Here is a 20,783-nt window from a genome sequence, read left to right on the forward strand (position 1 = left end):
TCATCAGAGCTGCCAATGACTTCCCTGTGACCATCTCCAAGAGGTTCTTAGCGCTCTAATCCTTTCTGAGTCATCTGCCACTTTGGATATCACTCCTTGGCATCTTTTTCTCACTTTGACTCTTAAAGAAATATCCTGTACCTACTGAACTTCTTTCCCTATGTTTTTATTTTATGTGTTTGCTCTCTGCCTCCCCACATCCCCAACTCCCTACTCCACACTGGAAGAGTCAGTACTTGGCACATCGTAGATGCTCAATAAATGTTTGTGAACTGATTTGAGCTGTGTTGTTGAAGTAGTTCCTCAACTCTGTCCCTTTGTATCATTTTCTTGATATTTGAGCCCTTGCTGCTCTGCCTGGAATCTCTGCTATGATGAAGCAAACCCTTCAACGTCTTCTCACTTATAGTTCATCTTTTTCTCTTTTTGAGCCTTGAAATTCATTTTATTTTATTTTGTATATTTTTTGAGACAGGATCCCACTCTGTTGCCCAGGCTGGAGTGCAGTGGTGCAATCATGGCTCCCTGCGGCTTCGACCTCCCAGGCTCAGGTGATCCTCCTGCCTCAGCCTCCCCGAGTAGCTGGGACTACAGGTATGCACCAACACACCTAGCTGATTTTATGTATGTTTTGTAGAGACAGGAGTTTGTCATGTTGCCCAGGCTGGTCTTGAACTCCTGGGCTCAAGCGATCCACCTACCTCAGCCTTCCAAAGTTTTGGGATTATAGGCATGAGCCAACACATCCAGCCTGAAATTCTTTGTAATTAAATTAACCTGTCCCAAGTTTCCAATTTTGGGAGGGAGGTATATTTTTAAGGTCTAAATTTCATTTTATTCAGGAAACAGGAATTAAGCCCCACCACACATCAAAACTACATACTATTATCCTAAAAATAACTCCTCTTCAGGCATGTAAGATGCATGTTAACAAGGGAATCATATTCTCTGAGTGGCAGAACCCAACATTTTAATATGCATTTTATGGGTGTGGTGGCACATGCGTGTAGTCCCAGCTACTCAGGAGGCCGAGGTAGGAGGATCACTTGAGCCCAAGAGTTCAAGGCTGTCGTGAACTATGATGGCACCTCTGCACTCTAGCCTGGGCAACAGAGCAAGATGCTGTCTCTTAAAAAATAAAAAATAAAGTTGATTTCTTTTTTTTCTTTTTTGAGATGGAGTCTTGCTCTTTCGCCCAGGCTGGAGTGCAATGGTACAATCTTGGCTCACTGCAACCTCCGCCTCCCGAGTTCAAGCAATTCTCCTGCCTCAGCCTCCTGAGTAGCTGGGATTACAGGCATGTGTCACCACGCCTGGCTAATTTTTGTATTTTTAGTAGAGACGAGGTTTCACCATGTTGGTCAGGCTGGTCTTGAACTCCTGACGTTGTGATCCACCCGCCTCAGCCTCCCAAAGTGCTGGGATTACAGGCATGAGCCATCGCGCCCCACCCAAAATTGATTTCTTAAAGACAGTGAAGTATGATAACTGTTGGTTTGATCTTGCCCTGAAGCCGAATTAAGATTTGACCTATGAGAATCAAGGACAATTAAAATATTAGCTTATAGCATAAAAAGAGAAGCAGACTTCCCCTTACATGCACACACATACACACACTCTCTTTCTGAAGTCAACTATACATAATTTTTAAGACATTACACATTGGATTGTTCCCACTATCACGCAATCTTGTAATGATCAGGACTGTCTTCTTTGTTACGTGTAGTAGGGATCAAGATACTTTTAGGGCCTCATGAAAATGTTTGATTTTAATTTATTTTAAAATCAGGGCCGGGTGCAGTGGCACACACCTGTAATCCCAGCACTTTGGGAGGCCAAGGTGGGAGGATTGCTTGAGTCCAGGAGTTCAAGACCAATTTGTGCAACATGGCAAAACTGCGTCTCTACAAAAAAAAAAAAAAAAAAAAAATTTGCATAGTGGTGCATGCCTGTAGTCCCAACTACTTGGGAGGCTGAGGTGGGAGGATCACTTGAGCCTGGGAAGTGGAGGTCACAGTTAGTCAAGATAGCTCCACTGCCCTCCAGCCTGGGTGACAGAGTGAGACCCTGTCTCAAAAAATAAATAAAATCAGAACAAAAAATATAATAATCACAAGTACATAAGAACAAATTCATATACTTTTCAATTTTATTTTTAATGAGGAAAGGAGCCCACAAAGACAAAAATACCCTCAGCATTTCCAGGCACCACAAGAGTCACGATGAGGCCCTAGTAAGGACGCCGATTCAGTTGAAGTTCATGTATTCATACTGAGTACTCCTGGAAATTTTCATATTTTAAATTTATATATTGCGCAAGACTTAGTCTTTGATTTTCTAGTTTTTTCTATTTATACTAACACCTCAGAGACCTAATACATTTCACGGCCTTTGTTTACTGTCTCTATTGTAATGACTTCCAAGTCCCTCTCTTCTCTATTCTTGTGTTGGAGTTCTAATTTTGTACTTCTAAGTGCCTGTTGGGTATTTCCACCTGTGTATCTCATCGCTGGCTCAGCCAACAAACACATCACTGAGCTCACCATCTTCCCCTGCTCTTCGGTTTTCTCTCTTCAATTTTCCTGTCTATTAGAGTTCCTGCTAACTCTGTAGTCATTAAAGAACCAACCACAAGCTTGTCTCCTTCTTCATCCCCTTATCTGAGGACCTGATTGAGCCTCTGGTCCCATGCCCACTGCCATCCCTATTGAAGTCTCACTGCCAGTCCCTCAGCCAAGCATCCTTACTTCTCATCGAGTTCCACATGCAGACTCCTGACTGACTTCTCTGCATTCCAGCTTCCTTGTGCGATACATTCCTGACCCTCCCCGAATTGATCTTTGTACTGCTTTCATCATTTTCCTCCTCTGCTCCATAATTCCTCCACACTTCAACCCAAACTCCTCACCCAGTTTAGAAAGCTCTGCTCACGTGGTTCCTCCCACTGTGGCCAATGCATCTCCCAACACATTAACACCCACCAGAGGTGATGATTAAGGAGTCCCTTCACTCACGAACTAGACTTGCTGTCTTAGTCTTTTGTTTCTGCTCTTTCATTCATTCATTTACTCCATTTTTGGGGTAATTACTCTGTCCCAGGCACAGACACCTTAAATGTTCCTCTATTACCTATTCCAACCCTGTACACCTTTCAAAGCTCAGGTCAACTTCCAATCCATGAAGCCCAGGTCTCCCTTCTATCACAAGTCTTTTTCCTCTGAACTCCTGGGAAGTTTAGAGACATTGTCAAACATTTAGGACTTAAACATGTGACGTGAGATTTCCTGACTGTGTCACGCATGCTCTCCAGTCTGACTTGTTTGAGTTTCTGCAAAGATCTTTACAGAAGATCTGTCTTCTTACCACTCAGCTGCAGCTGGCATCAAGCCCTGGCTGGACTAGTCATGCTAACCCCTTGGTTATTAATCATCGCCATGATTTTTCATGTGTTTACTATAGTATGATCCAGGCATTGACTATACTAGGCACTTTATGAGGTTGTTATTATCCTCCATTTTTTACAGATGAGGAAAGTGAGGCTCAGAGGGGTTAAGTGACTTCTACAGTTTTACATAGTTTGGAAGTGGCTGACTGAGAATTTGAATATAGGTCCGACATAATTCAAATATTGTGCTCTTGACCACTTAGCTAAATTAACTCTACTTTCTGATTGATTCACATATGTTGAAATCTACTCATTCTCCTCCTAGTGTCATTATGTTTTTTTTTTCTCTCCTTTATATTTTTAAGGCCTGCTGGTCTATCCTTTCCAGGATCTACAATTATGCTGGACCCACTAAGCTGTCCTAGAACATCATAGTAAATGTTCACCAGATATTAATTATTTGAGTGAGAATGGTTGTGAGCATTGGGTACTCCCCCAGCCAGTACCCTTCTCTCTTGCAGTAGTATATTTTGTAGATTAAATAAAACTCAAGATAAAAAAAATTAATAAATGATCAATGGAAACAGAAATTTGGAACATAAAAGTATTATTTCAAAATGAACACATTATATGTAAAAGCTCACAACCAGGAATTTCTTCAGTTGGGTTTGCAGCAATGTTATGTCACTAATACTATATTTCTCTCTATATGGCCAAACCTGTAAGGCCTTAATATCTGATTATGGAGCACATCTAGACTGTTAAAAAGCTTTCTATAATATTAATAAAAATCAAATAATAAATACAAATTAAATTGACTAATCATAGCAATTTCATTTTGAGAATGTTTTGTAGGCTGAAGGCAAATCCTTGAGATATTTTTGCAGAAGTGTCATTGCAAAACAGAATCTGCAGTAGAACTATGTCATCTTCTGGTTCTAAGTGTGCCCTCTCATTGCTGGCAGATGGCAAGTATTTATTTGCTTGCTAGCTCTTTAGTGGAACTGGTCTTCTGTTTCCACTGTTGCCTCCTGTGACACAAACTGCCACCTGTCTCCCAAGGTTCTTTCTTTGTAACAGAACCCTAGTTTTTGGCTGGACTCATTTCCCCAGTGGTAGAGGCTGCTGGCTGGTCATGTCATGAGCCCAGGTCTTCTTCTTGGGCACAACCAGATGCCATTTCTCAGCCTCCCTTGCAGTTATATGCAGCTGTGTGTTTGAGTTCTGGCCATTAGTGAGTGGAAGTGATGTGTCCCTTCTACTCACACTTCAGTAGTCCTGGCCTACAGAAACTCACGATGATTCTCTATACTCTTTATCTTTCCACAGCTTAATGCAGATAAGTAACAAGATCTTGGAAGACAAGTGTTGAAGGTGAAAGAGGCACAAGATAGAAGAAACCTGGGTCCTTAGATCCTTGCTTGGAGGAAAACCACCTGCCAATCCAGAACATCATTTTGGACTTCATGTGAGTGAGAAGTAATCCTGTATCATGTTTGAGCCATTAAGCGTATTTTAGTTGCTTGTTCTGATAGCTGTAAGTATCTTACTGACGTAGACATCATAAGTGAGAGACCATGTTTCCTCACCTCCCCTGCTAAGTGTAACCATGTAACTAAATTCTGGCCAATGAGATGTAAGCAGAAGTGTTTTGTATGACTTTGAAACAGGATGCTTCAAGGAAGCTGATTTGGACGGGATGGGAACACTTCTGTTGTCTTTTGTTCCCTTTCTTTTATAGTTCAGAACTCAGACAAAATGTCAGGAATTGCTCTGGCCATCTTGCACTTCTGTGAATGGAAGCCATTTTCTAGGACAATGGGGTAGGGTGATAGAGAAGACTAGGTTTCTGATGGATGTGGAGCTGTTGGGCCCATCTGGGACCCTTAACCCCATCCACAGTGCTTTTATATTGGAGGAATCTCTTGTTTAAGCCTCTATTTCATTTCTCATAGAGACACACGTTCTTTCTATAGGAGCAAAAGTGACCATTTTAAGATTTGAATCAAGTTATGCCACTTCTTGGCTATGAATCCCTTCATGACTTCCAGTTTACTTTAGAATTGAATTTATATTTCTACCATGGTTTATGAAGCCCTGCTTGATTTGTCTCCTGCCTACCCCAATGACCCCACCACAATTACACTGGCCTGCCTTCTGTTCTGCTGTAGTGACTGATCATTCACGTCCATGAGGCCCTCCTGAAGATGTTACCTTTTCAGGGAGGTTCTCTGACCTCCCATCTACAATGGGCTCTCCCAGCTTTCGTCTGTCTCACCACCGTGTTTACTTCCTACATGGCTCTGATCACAGTCTTTAATCATCTGGTTGATGTATTTATTCATTTGTTTGTCACTATCTCCCCAACTAAAATGTAAGCTCCGTGAGGCAAAGATGGTCTCCAGTACAACACAGTGCCTGCTGCATAGGAAGCACTCATTACATTATGAAAAATACAGCAAACATGTATGTACATTTGAATATATATAAACACTAGATGTATGTGCATGTGTACACATATATAGTTGACCTGTGACTAGTGCAGGAGTTGGGGGCGCTGACCCTCCATGCAGTCGAAAATCTGACTTTTAATATAACTTGGTTTTTGGATTTATAGTGTGTGGATTTCTTTTTAAAAACCTGGCCCTGATTATAAAGAGAGAAAAAGTGGAATTAAATTTAGCCATTATTAAGAATCCAACAAATCAAATATAAGTCACAGTGAATAATAAAATTTTGAGGTGAAAAAGAAAATTAGAACTGGAGATAGACATTATAGTGCCATCCCAGAAAATGGCAGTATCTAGCCCATGAGAGAGTTTCTTTCATATTTTTTTCATTACATGTACTAAACATAGTGATTGTTTTTTATCTTTTTAAAAAAATCTAGGCCAGGCACGGTGGCTCACGCCTGTAATCCCAGCACTTTGGGAGGCCAAAGTGGGCAGATCACAAGGTCATGAGATGGAGACCATCCTGGCTAACACGGTGAAACCCCATCTCTACTAAAAATACAAAAAATTAGACGGGCACGGTGGCAGGCACCTGTAGTTCCAGCTACTCAGGAGGTTGAGGCAGCACAATGGCGTGAACCCGGGAGGTGGAACTTGCAGTGAGCCGAGATCACGCCACTGCACTCCAGCCTAGACAATAGAACAAGACTCTGTCTCAAAAAAAGAGAGAGAAAAAATATCTAAATGATTATTTGCTCTCTGTTCAAAAATCACTCAGCCAAATAGAATTTCCTGCTGAAGGAAATTATGACATAAAAATTTTAAAATTACCCCACCACTTTTTTTTGTTTGTTTTTTATCTCTGTCAGTTTGTTACCTTTATTCCTGAAAGAAGGACTCAAGACTCATGTAATACTCTAAAATAGATATTAACAGGAAATGTTCCTAGACAATGTGGGTTTGCAAGAGAAACAAAGAATTTATTGTTGACTTGATTACTAGCTCAAAGTAATCAGAAATTCCATGAAAGACACTGCAAGTTGACCTCTTTTAAAACTACTTTCAAAAGCGGAGGTTGATTTGTATTTCTTAATCAGCATCTCAGAACAATGTACATTCTTTTTGTATAGTGTCATGGGCATCTGGGACTTTGGCTTGATCAACATCCACTTCCTCCTGTGATACCAAGACCCTAGTTTTCTTTTAAAGAACCACCCCTCCCTGACTCTCAGTCTTTGTTTTCTGGTGGGGTTGACTCTTACCCCTAACCCCAGGGGTGGGGCATGTGGTCCAAGTCTGGCCAATGAGAATTTTAACCATGCTGGTGATTCAAGAATGAGTATATGTTACATGCTGAGCTTATCAGAACCAACATTGTCAGCCACAGGGGTTATGCTAGAAGTATTGGAAAGGATAAATTCTCTTCTGGGGTGGTTAAACCTATAGAAAATTAGCCTGGAGCTTCTGGTGGACATCTTGTCAAAAAAATAGTGATTGCCTGCTTGAGAATGAAATCAAGAGAGAAGAAGGCAAAGCTAAAGCCTGGAGAATATTCCTGAAGACATTTTTCAAGGATCTGGAACCACCCTTGAACTTTTTTTTTTCTTTTTTTTAGAGACAGGGTCTTGTTCTGTTGCCTAAGCTAGAGTGCATTGGTGCAATCATGGCTGACTGCAGCCTCAACTCCTAGGCTCAAATGATTCTCCTGCCTCAGCCTCCCAAGTAGCTGGGACTACAGGCATGTGCCACTGTGCCCAGGGATTTTTTTTTTTTTTTTTTTTTTGTAGAGATGAGGTCATGTTATGTTGCCCAGGCTGGTCTTGAACTTCTGGCCTCAAGTGATCTTCCCACCTTGGTCTCCCAAAGTAAATGAATTACACGCATGAGCCACTGTGTTTAGCCTGAGCATTTTCAGGTACATAAACAAATATATTGCCCTTATTTGAGTTTCATTTCTCTCACTTGAAACTAAGAATCTTGACTATACACTTAATTTGTTACTAAATGAATTAGGATATAAAGATTTTTTTAAATTAGTTTGCTACAAAATTTTCTGTAATTGGAAGAAAGATGGCCATTCCTCCCCAAAGGAGCTCTTACAACTTGAATTCTTTTATCAGAAAATGCAGTTTCCTTTTGCCTATACACAATCTAAAGATTTTTTAGTATACTTCTTTAGTTGCCTAAATGTTCTTTATATGTTTGTCTTGTCCTTGCAGTTCATATTAGATATTATGTTACCAATGAGCAGGGACTATGATGAATGTGTCTTTAGAACACCCAATGAAGTGCCACTTGCCACAAGAAGCTAAGTCACAATCTGATGGCCAGAAAAGGCAATCATTCTTCCTACAGTTTTGTGCATAAACCTTCCTGCCTCTGTGCTGGGGACCACCTATGGGGAAAGGAAAACTTCTCTCTCGTGGCTCTCCTTTCCCAGGAAAACTTTAGCTCCTGTTGAGACCAACACCTTCCCTGGAGAATGCAGAGTGAAGGGATTAGGCCCATCACAATTTTCCATTCATGATGTTGGGTCAAGCAAGGCATCACACAGAATGAATAGAAACAGAAACAGCCCCACATGTGAAGTAGGAGCCATGCTGGAATGAACAAGGGCCGCGGTATGGGTGAGTTACACGGTACAGAGCACAGGGGCTGACTGCTTTGTGCTCTTCCAGGTGGGATCATTACTTGCCAGCCTTCCAGCTGATGCCAGTGGCAACAGCACGACAGGCTGAACTGGATTCTTTATGACTATGTATTCATTAGGGGGAAAAAGCACTTCCAATGCAAATGATTGAAATGGAAACAAGATGTGCACTCTGCTGCCTAAATGAAAGCTCTACCAGGTAGGCCATTCAAACTCAATTAAGAGTAGCAAAACAGGATCTATCAGGACAGTGGCTGTAACCCCTGTCACAGAGAATGGACAGTGAGCAGTCCAAATGGATTGGGGGGCACGAATGGCACCTGACTTACAGCAGGAGCTCAGCACTTTTACTCTCTTTGCCGCTTCACTGGAACAAGGAGAAAAAGACATTAGGATGAAGGATAATGTGTGATACACACATAAAGATGAAAGCGAGAGGGACACATGCAATGTCACTTATTGGAAGGACCACTTTAGGCTGCTCTGTCCTCTCTCCCCTGAAAACATGTTCCACATTGTTTTAACCATCTGTGGCCCACTCTGGAGCTCAAGGAACCCTGGCCTTTCTGCTTTATTGTGAGCACAGCCATATGAAACTGCAATCTGGCAGCTGAAGGGGAAAGTACTTTTACTGTCTCTGCTGAGAAAGGGTTTGGATGACTCGAATCCCCTGTTATGCGTGGAATTGTACCCTCTAGAAAGCTCTGTTGATGACCCAACCCACGGTACCTGTGAATGTGACCTTATTTGAAAATATGGTCTTATAAATGTAATCAAGCAAAGATGAGGTGATACTGAATTAGGGTGGGCCTCCGCCAACATGACTGGTGTCCTCATGAGAAGCAAGGAAGAGACATAAGGAGAACATGGTGTGACAATTGAGACAGAGATTGGAGTGATGCATCTACAAGCCAAAAAATGTCAAGGGCCGTGAGCCACACCAGAAGCTAAGAGAAAGGCATGGGACTGACCCTCCCCTAGAGCCATCAGAAAGAGCCTGACCCTGGCGGCACTTTGCTTTTGGACTTCTAGACTCCAGAATTATGAGAATAAATTTGTGTTGCTTTAAGCCACTCAGTTTGTGGTAATTTGTTATGACAGTTCTAAGAAACTAATCCACCCTGTTAAGAGTAAATGTCTGATGCAAAACTCACTACATGGATGAAAAGGCTGAGATATTCCGAAGAGTCATAATGAACTGTGCCGTCATCTACAAAGGAAGTGCAGCACGGCAACAACTCAAGATAGATCCTGGAGACGTGGCAGGACAGATGTGCCTACCAGACTAGGAGCACTTTCAGGACAGCGTCATGCCTTGTTCTCCTCCACATCCCTCCCTCTGTGCCTGAAAACCAGAAATGCTCAATTAAATGTTGAAAATGTCAATAAATTCATAGGAAAACTATCTCAGATAAGTCAATAACGTTATGTTATTTTATTTTTTTTTGAAACGGAGTCTTGCTTTGTCACCCAGGCTGGAGTGTAGTGGCACGATCTCAGCTCACGGCAACCTCTGCCTCCCAGGTTCAAGCGATTCTCCTGCCTCGCCCCCCTGAGTAGCTAGGATTATAGGCATGCACCACCACGTCCAGCTAATTTTTGTATTTTTAGTGGAGACAGAGTTTCACCATGTTGGTCAGGCTGGTCTCGAACTCCTGACCTCGTGATCCACCCACCTCAGCTTCCCAAATTGCTGGGATTACAGGTGTGAGCCACCGCACCCAGCCATGATTAACCTTATTTTATGATGTCATGTAAGTCCTTACCATCACCTTCCATGAAGACGTAACTGACAAAGACATCTGATTTGATGCTTTCATTGGAGAAACCCAGCCTTGGCCATTGAAGAGCACAACTTTGGGTTTCTTTGAGATTTAATCTGGTCCTTGGATTCCCAAATGGCAGACGTGACCAGTAACAGCTTTTTACAAATCTTCAAATCCCACTGACACTGGGATTCTGCCCCTCAGATGTGGCTGTGGTTTTTTCACTGGCAGGGCAGGATATGTTACTCTCCATTTAACATCGGCCCACCCAAAGTGTTAGTTAGCCTGCTGTTTCATACATGAATCCATCTGAAATGCCTCCGAGTCTCCAGGTGAAGGGTGCTGCCATCAGCAGCAGCCAATAAATGAAATAATACCAAATATAAAATCAGCCACATTGGTCTCCTGGAGGTAAATAGAGCACAGGGGCGTTTCATTTACTGAAAGGCCAGAATTGCGATACCTGTAAATGTTGAATGTGAATGTGTTTTATAAAGTGTAAAGGGCTGTAAAGAAGTCAGTTATTATGTTTATTATTGCTCCTGCTCTGTACACTTGATCAAATGACAAACCCAAAGGCTCACCTCTCTGGGCTCCGGTTTCCTTACTCAAATGAGGGAATTATGTTTAATATCCCAAGCTCCCAACTAAATCTTTTTTTTTTCCTTTGACTCTATGAATCTATCAGCAGGAACTTCCATCCAAATTCCTGAAATGTGGGAATATATTTGATGATGCTGTTTACATATAATATTAAATTATTTTGCATAAATTTTTCAGAATATGTTTTGTATAACATAGAAGATGAAGGGGGAAAAAGTAAAGTAAGATGGGAAAGTAGGCCATAAGGAAGGATAAGGAGAAACGCTTAAGAAAATCCACCTATTATAATAATTAAAATTCAGCTTACCTGGAAAGGGGAGGAGAGCATTTATGATTAACATGAATGTAGTCTGTGCTTATTGCAAAGTAAATTTTCGGAAAAAAAGGGCAAAATCTGATTATTTTAATCATCAGATTAAATGCAATTAGAAATCCCACCTACCTTTTAAAGTAAACACCAAACTTAGTATTTTACTACATAAAAGAAACAATTGAAATAATCCTAACTTCAGGTTATCGTTGCATGTAACAGAACACTATATTTGAAAATGATCCTCATTGAGTTTTTTGGATTCAACAACTTTTTCTGTGGCTAAAAATGTCCCTTGAGTTTCTGAAATCTGCTAGAATGCTGGGAAGAGCTGTGCAGAAATACCTCCAAAGGGTCAGAAAGTAATTTAGGATTTTTAATTCAATGGAATCAATCTTTCTTGTGTATGTTTACTTACTTTTTTAGACAATAGGCCAATGATTGTAGGGTTTGTTCTAGCCTTGAAACCAACTCTCTGCAGAGCAATTCCTGTTTCCACAAAGGGTGCATCAGGATGCATGGGACCCCCGGATCACAGGCCCCACGTGTGAACGAAGCAACACAGACCGTGGATAACGGAGACCTCTCTAGGGTGAGTTCTCTTGAGATGCAGGGCACGATCAACAGGACGAACAAGCCTAAAGATGACAAATGGGTATACTGGCCTGGGCTGGACGAAAGGAGGCAATAGGGCTAAAAACACAGAACCAAACGTGTCATTTCTCTCCACAACTTCCTTTTGATCTCAAATATCGTGTGTTCTCACTTATAAGTGGGAGCTAAACAATGGGTACACTTGGGCATGAAGATGGAGATCATAGACACTGTGGATTCCAAAGTAGGGGAGAATGGGAGAGGGGCAAGGGTTCAAAAATTACCTGTTAGGTACTATGTTCACTATCTTTTTTTTCTTCTTCTTCTTCTTTTTTGAGACGGAGTCTCGCTTTGTCGCCCAGCCTGGAGTGCAATGGCGCGATCCCGGCTCACTGCAACCTCTGCCCACCAGGTTCAAGTGATTCTCCTGCCTCAGCCTCCTCAGTAGCTGGGACTACAGGCCTGCGCCACCACGCCTGGCTAATTTTTGTATTTTTAGTAGAGACAGGGTTTCGCCATGTTGGGCAGGCTGATCTCAAACTCCTGACCTCAAGTGATCCGCCCACCTCGGCCTCCCAAAGTGCTGGGATTACACATGAGAGCCACCGCACCTGGCCTATGTTCACCATCTGGGTAACAAGTACACTAGAAGCCCAATCCCACTGTTATGCAATATGCCCATGCCTATGTACATGTACCCCCTGAAAACATGCATATGTACCCCCGAATCTAAAATAAAATAAAATAGAGATGTAGAAAAGAATAATTTAAAAAATATTTTGAGAAATGTATAACAAGAGCCATAAAAGTGTTTATATTCCCTTGTCCTAGTAATTCTGCTTGTGGATATTTATCTTAACAAAATCATCAGAAATGTGTAGAATGATTAATGGATAAGCATGTTCACTGAAGCATTCCTTAGACTATAGGAAAATTTGGGAAAAAAAACCCAATATACAAAAAATGAGGAAACACTTAAATTAATCATAGTCCATTCAGATGATGGAATGCTGTGTAGATATGTAAAAATCATATTTTCAGAGATGGCTGTTGATCAATGAAAATGCCCAATCTATAACATTCCATGAAAAAGACAGATATACAGCCATATATTCCATACAATTATAATTTTAAATATGTATGAATGTGTGTGTATATATAATATATGTGAAAAAATTGGAAAGAAATACACTAAAATGTTAACTCATTATCTCTAAGTGGCAGGATTATGAGATTACAGGTGATTGTTTCTGGTTCTTTGTATTTTTTAGTATTTTTTTTATTTTTTTGAGATGGATTCTCACTCTGTTGCCCAGGCTGGAGTGCAGTGGCATGATCTCAGCTCACTGCAACCTCTGCCTCCCAGGTTCAAGCGATTCTCCTGCCTCAACCTCCCGAGTAGCTGGGACTACAGGTGCGCACCACCGTGCCCAGATAATTTTGCTATTTTTAGTGGAGATGGGTTTCATCATGTTGGCCAGGATGGTCTCGATCTCTTGACCTCATGATCCACCCTGCTTGGCCTCCCAAACTGTTGGGATTACAGGCATGAGCCACCGCGCCTGGCCTATATTTTAGTGTTCTAAGATTTTTCTACAATGACTCTGTATTGCTTTTAATGTCAAAAATCTCAATAATTTTGAAGGTTATGGTATTTATGTACTTTTTTTAAAAATGATGAATGTTCTCCCTAAATCAGAAATGTGGACACTGTGTTTTGGCTTTAGTGTAGTGAGGTGGAGTATTATGATTAAATACTGTGTTTTCAAGCATTAATGACTCAAAGAGCAGGTACTTACAGAGCACCTATTATTTCCATCAACCAATGTTATTGAGCACTTACTCAATAAGTGTTGGCCTCTGACTTTACGCCTAAGAGTCAGGAGACCACAAAAAAGCAACAATGTCAGGTCTGCAAGGTGAAGGCAAGAAGCTCATGTTCTAGGTACTTGTGACTGTCCTGTAATGCTAAAGAATGAACCATTACCAAAGATTTGGCAAACTCACCCAAGCTTATTCCTAAGGAGTCTAACCTTTGCCCAAGTATCTAGGACTCAGGCCCACCTGCTTAGCCTGGTCTCACTGAAGTGTGGAGGCGAAGCATTTGCAGCTTCATCATCTTCCATTTTGTCTCATAAGGAAATTGTGTTAGTCCAAGAGGCTTGGTGTGTTACAGGGTTGTACAGCTTAGTGCTTTCTTAGCATTCTGTTTAAGTGCTGACAACTTGATATTTTCGTCAATGGTTGCTATATTTCTCCAATGTTAGGTTGACAGGCTAATAATTTCAGAAGTCAATTTCTCCTCTCTCTCTCTTCTCCCAGTTTACATATTTCTATTTTCCAATTCCTTTATCTGCATTTTGTACATACCTCAAAATAGTGGAAGGCAAGGCCTCTAGGATCACTTGGCCCAATCCCCATATAATTGGATCCTTAGGGCTTGCTATATCTTTAAAGAAATTGAGGTCACCTTTTGTCACCAAGAATTAAGCACCTGTTGTGTGACTGATGGAGATCTGTACACAGAGCACATTGCCCAGGGCAGGGGTGATTTGGTTACAGGCAGCCTCTCGATGTATGATAAAAGTTGGGATCAGGTTGTAAACATTTTGCTCACTGTAGCAGAAAGCTCTCTGTGAACGGAGAGCTGTCTAAACAGGGTGGTTGGCCACAGAAGCTGCCCAGGGATGCACCTCCTTTCCACATTAGCCCATGGCCTTTCCAGCCCTGAAATCTGAGTTGCATGTGAGTCACTTAGACAGGCCATCTGTCAATTATTAAGCGACATCAGTGGGCCCAGCAATTCCATTCTGCGTAGTGCAAAGGTCCTCCACGCATTCCAGGTCTATACCATCAAAGTGGCTATTTTTCTCAACCTATCCCTGCCCTTTAAGAAAATGGGGGTCATTTATTTCCAGGGATCACTATTTACACCCCATTGGCAGGTAGTGGAGCCCAGTGGTTAATAAACAACCTTGTTTTAAATCCCATCTCTGTTGTTTGCAAGCTGTGTGTCTTTCAGAAACTTTACTTAAATTTCTTGAGCATCAGTTTCCTCACAAGGGTGTGGTCAAGTGATAATCAAGTATTTGTACTTTAACCCTGTACCTGGCTGATAGCAAGCCCTCAGAGAAGAATTAACTAAGAGTTTTTATACATTCCCTCCAGTACAATGTTCCTAACATACAAGGGGCATATGTGTGTATTATGAGTGGGAAGAAGGAAGGAAGGATGCAATTGATAAGGCTTGCATTCAACATTGCTGTAGTCAAACTCTCTTTCCTTAGGAAGATCTGGATGTGCCAACATTTCTTATATATCATATGTGGAGGTGACTTAGGTTTTTCTTTCAGTATTTCATGATTTGAAAGAGCATTTGGTGATAATGAGCAGGTTTTGAAGTCTGTGAACTAAACTAAAAGTAAAAATAAATGGGACGTTGAAATTTTGTTTGTGCCTTAAGGGAACTCCCTTTTACCCTCCCACTATGTTGATGATGTCATGTTTGTTCTAACATATCATCTAACAATTCCCTCCATTCATTTTTTTCTCCTTATTTCTTTTCCTTTCAAGTGACAGTATCTTCAACAATCGTTCGGCTGTTCAGAAACTTAAAAATCATGAGACGATTCTTAAAGGATAGGAACTAACATTGATCACACAGCGTGTAATCCCACATCTATATACTGGCAAATGGTGGCACAAACACCATAAAATCTCAGCTTGCTTTGTAGCCATTCTGGATTGCTGAGTTCTAGGCAAGTAAGAGCTGGTTGTTCAAAGCACCAAAAGAAAGAAAGGAAGGAAGGAAAGAAGGGAGGTGGGCAGAGAGGGAGGGAAGAAGGAAGGAGAAGGAGGGAGGGAGAGAGAGAGAAATAAAAAGAAAGAAAGAAAGAAAGAAAGAAACAAGAAACAAAGAAAGAAAGAAGAAAGAAAGAAGAAAAAGAGAGAAAGAAAGAAAAAGAAAGAGAAAAAAGAGGGGGAGAGAGAAGGAGGGAGGGAGGGAGAAAGGAAGGAAGGAAGGGAAGGAAAGAAAGAAAGAGAAAAAGGGAGAGTGAGAGAGGGAGGAAGGAAGGAAGGGAGGGAGGGAGGGAGGGAGGAAAAGAAAGAAAGAAAGAAAAGAAAAAGAAAGAAAGAAAAGGAATGGAGGGAGGAAGGGAAGAAAGAAGGAACAAAAGAAAAGATTTTGGCAGAACACTTTCTAAAATGTAATTCAACCACCCCTGCTTTCTTAAAGAGTGGAGGAACTTTATTTAACTTATTTTTTTCTTTTTTTGGTTGTAACGTTATCACAAAAAGAACGATTTCACTGCTATCAGATAAAAAATAATAGGTTTAGGCCATGGTTGGGGGGAGAGAGAAAGAGAAGTGAGAGAGAAAGACACACACACACACACACACACACACACACACACACACACACAGAGAGAGAGAAAGAGAGAGAGAGAGATATTTGCCTGCACACCTGAGAGGTCCCAAATTACTGTGCCTTTTGGAATTCTTGTGCCTGTCTGTTTTTTACATTTTTTTTTCTGTTGCTCTCTTCTTTGGGCCATCAGCAGTTACTTCTTGTTAGTGTGCAAGACTATGCAAAGCCTTCTCCCTAATGCTGATTTTCTATTTCTAAATTGCTGTGGGCATAGAGAAACTCACACTGGTTAAGGATATGTGTGCAATAAACATAAATGCTTTTCAAGTCAGGAACTGAGGGCTGGTTCTTCTCTGAGAAAAGCATAAGAAAAGCGTCTCTCAAGTGTTGTTTTATTTTTTAAAAAATTCATTGTTTCTAAGCTATTTTCTAGATATGTGAGGCTAGCAATGGCTCAGTTCTATGTAAATAAAAATATATATTAAGTATTGTCAACCTACCCGCCCCACCCCTGGCAGAGATTGCTTACTCAAATGCTTACATTCAGATGATATATATCTTTCTTGCCCTGAAGTTTCGAAAATTTTAATAGCTCCATGGATTGAACTGACATGAGAGAAAAATGTTTCAAGTCTCTTTTAGAATTTTTATGCTCATAAAAATGTTCCCAGTGTATCAAAGGCAAGTTTGATCTCAGAGAAGTCATATCCTCCAAAATCTATCTCAGGTGCTACCTCCCTATTGATGACACTTTCCTCTTTTCCCAATTGGTTTATAAAACTCATTTTCCAAGTGGGCAAAGGACATGAATAGACACATCTCAAAAGAATACATGCAAGTGGCCAACACACATATGAGAAAATACTCAATATCACTAATCATCAGAGAAATGCAAATTAAAACCACAATGAGATACCATCTCACACCAGTGAGAATGGCTATTAAAAAGTCAATAGGCTGGGGGTGGTGCCTCAAGCCTGTAATCCCAGCACTTCGGGAGGCCAAGGTGGGCGGATCACGAGATCAGGAGTTCAAGACCAGCCTGACCAATATGGTGAAACCCCGTCTCTACTAAAAATACAAAAATTAGCCAGGCCTGGTGGCGTGTGCCTGTAGTCCCAACCACTCGGGAGGCCGAGGCAGAAGAATCACTTGAACCTGGGAGGTGGAGGTTGCAGTGAGCTGAGATCACACCACTGCACTGCAGCCTGGGAGACAGAGCGAGACTACGTCTCAAAAGAAAAAAAAAATCAATAAATTTCAGCTCCTGGCAAGGATGTGGAGAGAAAGGAATGCTTATACACTGTTATTGGGAATGTAAATTAGTTCAACCCCTATGGAAAACAGTATGGAGATTTCTCAAATAACTAAAAATAGAACTACCATTTGACCCAGCAACCCCACTACTGGGTAACTACCCAAAGGAACAGAAATCGTTAAGTCAAAAAGATACCTGCACTCAGATGTTTATAGTTGCACTAGTCACAATAGCAAAGAGGATGGAATCAACCTAAATGCCCATTCCTGGTGGGCTGGATAAAGAAAATGTGGTACCATGGAATATTATGCAGCCCTAAAAAAGAATAAAATCATGTCCTTTGCAACAATATGGATGCAGCTGGATGCCATTATCCTAAGTGAATTAACATAGAAACAGAAAACCAAATGTCATGTTCTCACTTAGAAATGAGAGCTAAACAATAGGCATACGTGGACATAGAGACAGAAACAGTAGACACTGGGGATTCCAGAAGGGGAGACAAAGGGAGTGGGGTAAGGGCTGAAAAACTACCTATTGGGTACTATGTTCACTATTGGGGTGATGGATTCAATAGCAGCCCAAACCCCAGCATTATGCAATATACCCTTCTAACATACCTGCACAAGTATACCCTGAGTCTAAAATTTTTTTTCAGTTAATTTTTAAAAAACTCATTTTCCATGACTGGTCATTTCTGTTTAAGATTCTGTTGGTCAAAACTGCTATCTAGGCAGTTGCCAGTCCTTCAGGATTTCCAAGCAGAAACCATAATGAGTATTAAAAATCAGTGGGCTGGGAGCTCTAAGTCCCCAAACACATTCACAGTTAACCATGTGATGTTCCTCATTGACAACACACAAGCAGAGGCAAGCTGCGGGGTGCCGCCCGACCAGAGCAGATTGCAGCCAGGCTGGCCTTCCTGAAAGATACACACACTGGTCCCTGGACCCTGGGACGCCCCCGCTCCCCCGACTGTTTATGTTTGCTGTCACACACTGAACAATCACGCGGTACACTTCACAGTCAGCAAGTTTATCTTGAGTTAAAGTTTGACCAGTAGAAACCAAGTTGTGTTTACCCCCATTCTACAGCAAGTCATGTGCAAATAGCACCTGTGAACATTTTTCAGCACACATTCTGTACCCCCTCCATGGTTCTCATGGCAATGAATGTTGCGGGGAAAGCCAGTAAGTGTCAAAGCTTTGGCAAATGTTAAAATCCTCTGCGGAAATTGTTCACAATCACTGACATCAGGGTGCATGGGTCATGACCATCTTCGTCGTTAGAGCACATTCCCTCTTCCCCAAAATGCAAACTCAACCCAATAACCCTTCTACTAAACAGACTAGAAACTCTGAATGCTGTGACAAATATTTTCTCACTGTAATAAGAATACTCTACACTTACATGTTTTTTTAATTGTTAGAATTTAAAAGGATTTTATAGACTGGATTTCACAATACTTTCCAACTGTTGTATTTCATATTTATGCATTGGTCACAATGTGTTAAGCACTATTCTAAGTGCTTTCAAATATTATTAATTCATTTATTCCTCCTAACAACTTTGTAAGATAAGTACTATTATTACCCCATTTTACAGATCTGCAAACTGAGGCACAAAGAGATTCAGTAATTTGTCCAAGGTTACATGCATTGCTAGTAAGTGGTAGAGCCAGTGAGCTGAACCCAGGCCCAGACAAAAGCAAGTATATACCCATTTTCCACGCTGCCTTACTACGTAAATGTAAGTATTGGTAATACTGTCTCTTTTTTTCCAAATAAATTGAAGAGAAGCTGATTTTTTAAATATTTACTATATTAGTTTGCTAGGGCTACTATAACAGAGTACCCTAGACTCAGTGGCTTAAACAATAGAAACTTATTTTCTCACAATTCTGGCGGCTAGATGTCTGAGATCAAGGTGCCATCAGGGTTGGTTTCTCTTGAGGCCTTTCTCTTTGCCTTATAGATGGCCACCTTCACCAGTTCACCTTACACGGATTTCACCCTGAGTGCATCTGTATCCTAATTTCCTCTCCTTAAAAAACACCAGTCATATAGGATTAGCGCTCACAGCAATGACCTCATTTGAACTTAATTACCTCTTTAAGACCCTGTCTCCAAATAGAGTCCCATTCTGAGGTTAGTGGGGTTAGGGGTTCAACATATGAATTTTGGGGGACACAATTCACTATAACATCTACTACATGGTCATAATGTGCTAGCTACTATATGAAATGTCAAAATGTTGAGCTCCAAGTTCTTTAAGAAGGCACAGTATTCATTGTGGACATTTATTTGAATGACAAAGTTGACACGGCTCTTGTTTCTTTCTAGAAGGTTGACTTGTCCATGCTCTCCAATTTGAAGTGGGTACTATGACCGAGGCATAGTGCTTGCCATTGTTTTACCTTGACTTCCTCACTTCGTACACCAAGGGTGAGAAACTATTCATCTCTCTCTATCGTCTGTGTTTCATCTCTCTCTCTCTTTATCATCTGTCTTTCATCCATGTAGCTATTTATGTATCTACTGATCTGTCTAACTATCTATATGTCAATTAGTCATCTCAATGGACCACAAATTAAGGAATGAAGTAGTCGTCTTGTTAGTATGTGTGTCTTGGGCATGTCTTTAACAAGACTCCATTTTAGCTTTCTCATTATAAAATGTGTCTCTTAAGCCAACTGTAGAAAGTAAGACTTAGTATAAAGGGAAGGAGCTTTATGGCAGGAAATCTAAGGTAAGCCATCTTTTATGACTAGAAGTAAATCCCTGGGTACAGGGAAAAATCAGAGATGTGGAAATAATAGGCGTGTGTATATGTAAGTATGAGATATTCATCTCACAGCGCCTGTCATGTAGGAGGTGATTTAAAATTATTAAAGGAAGGAAAACAGTATCCTGTCCCAGTTTTTTCCAACAAATGTCATAAACAGATACCTGCAATGATTTAGGTCCCTACAATGATTAAGCACATGTAACACTATAATTTTACTTCTCATATAAAAGCAAATATTATCCTGCCTCTCCTACTTCTAATTCCCCAAGGAGAGCATGTCCTTCTTAACTGTGTTCATCACTTCTGCAATTACTGTGAATGTGGAAGTGCTATTTAAATAAATTTTAGAGCATTATACGAGTGTTACCATGAATGTTAGCCACTCCTTTCCCTTCTTTTGGTTTTGAATCCCAGGAAACTAAAAACAAAATTGGACACTAGTGAAATGAAGTTGCCAGGATAATGCTGAGTAAACTATGGCAATCCTTTGTTAACCCTAGTGTTGTAATAATGAGGTTCAGCATTTGTTTTTTAAAATTTCAAAATCTGTGATCTTTTAGCAGATGTTGGGCTCAGTTCAGTATCCTTCACAGTGATGACTTTCCTTT

The 20,783-nt window shown here is 40.9% G+C and overlaps 1 long non-coding RNA gene across 2 annotated transcripts; it reads left to right on the forward strand.

The window, feature by feature from the left end:
- The first annotated feature begins 3,960 nt into the window (after positions 1 to 3,960).
- On the forward strand, positions 3,961 to 19,566 carry LOC101135242 (uncharacterized). Of its 2 annotated transcripts, none has more exons than XR_008674470.2 (3): positions 3,961 to 4,853; positions 11,627 to 11,759; positions 18,994 to 19,566. It is a non-coding gene; the product is annotated as an uncharacterized lncRNA (long non-coding RNA). The 2 variants fall into 2 exon arrangements; XR_008674468.2 differs by lacking the exon at positions 18,994 to 19,566 and adding an exon at positions 12,100 to 15,736.
- The last annotated feature ends 1,217 nt before the right edge of the window (positions 19,567 to 20,783 follow it).

The sequence above is a fragment of the Gorilla gorilla genome, chromosome 1 (assembly GCF_029281585.2).
Source record: "Gorilla gorilla gorilla isolate KB3781 chromosome 1, NHGRI_mGorGor1-v2.1_pri, whole genome shotgun sequence".
In the NCBI taxonomy this organism is placed as follows: Eukaryota; Metazoa; Chordata; class Mammalia; order Primates; family Hominidae; genus Gorilla; species Gorilla gorilla.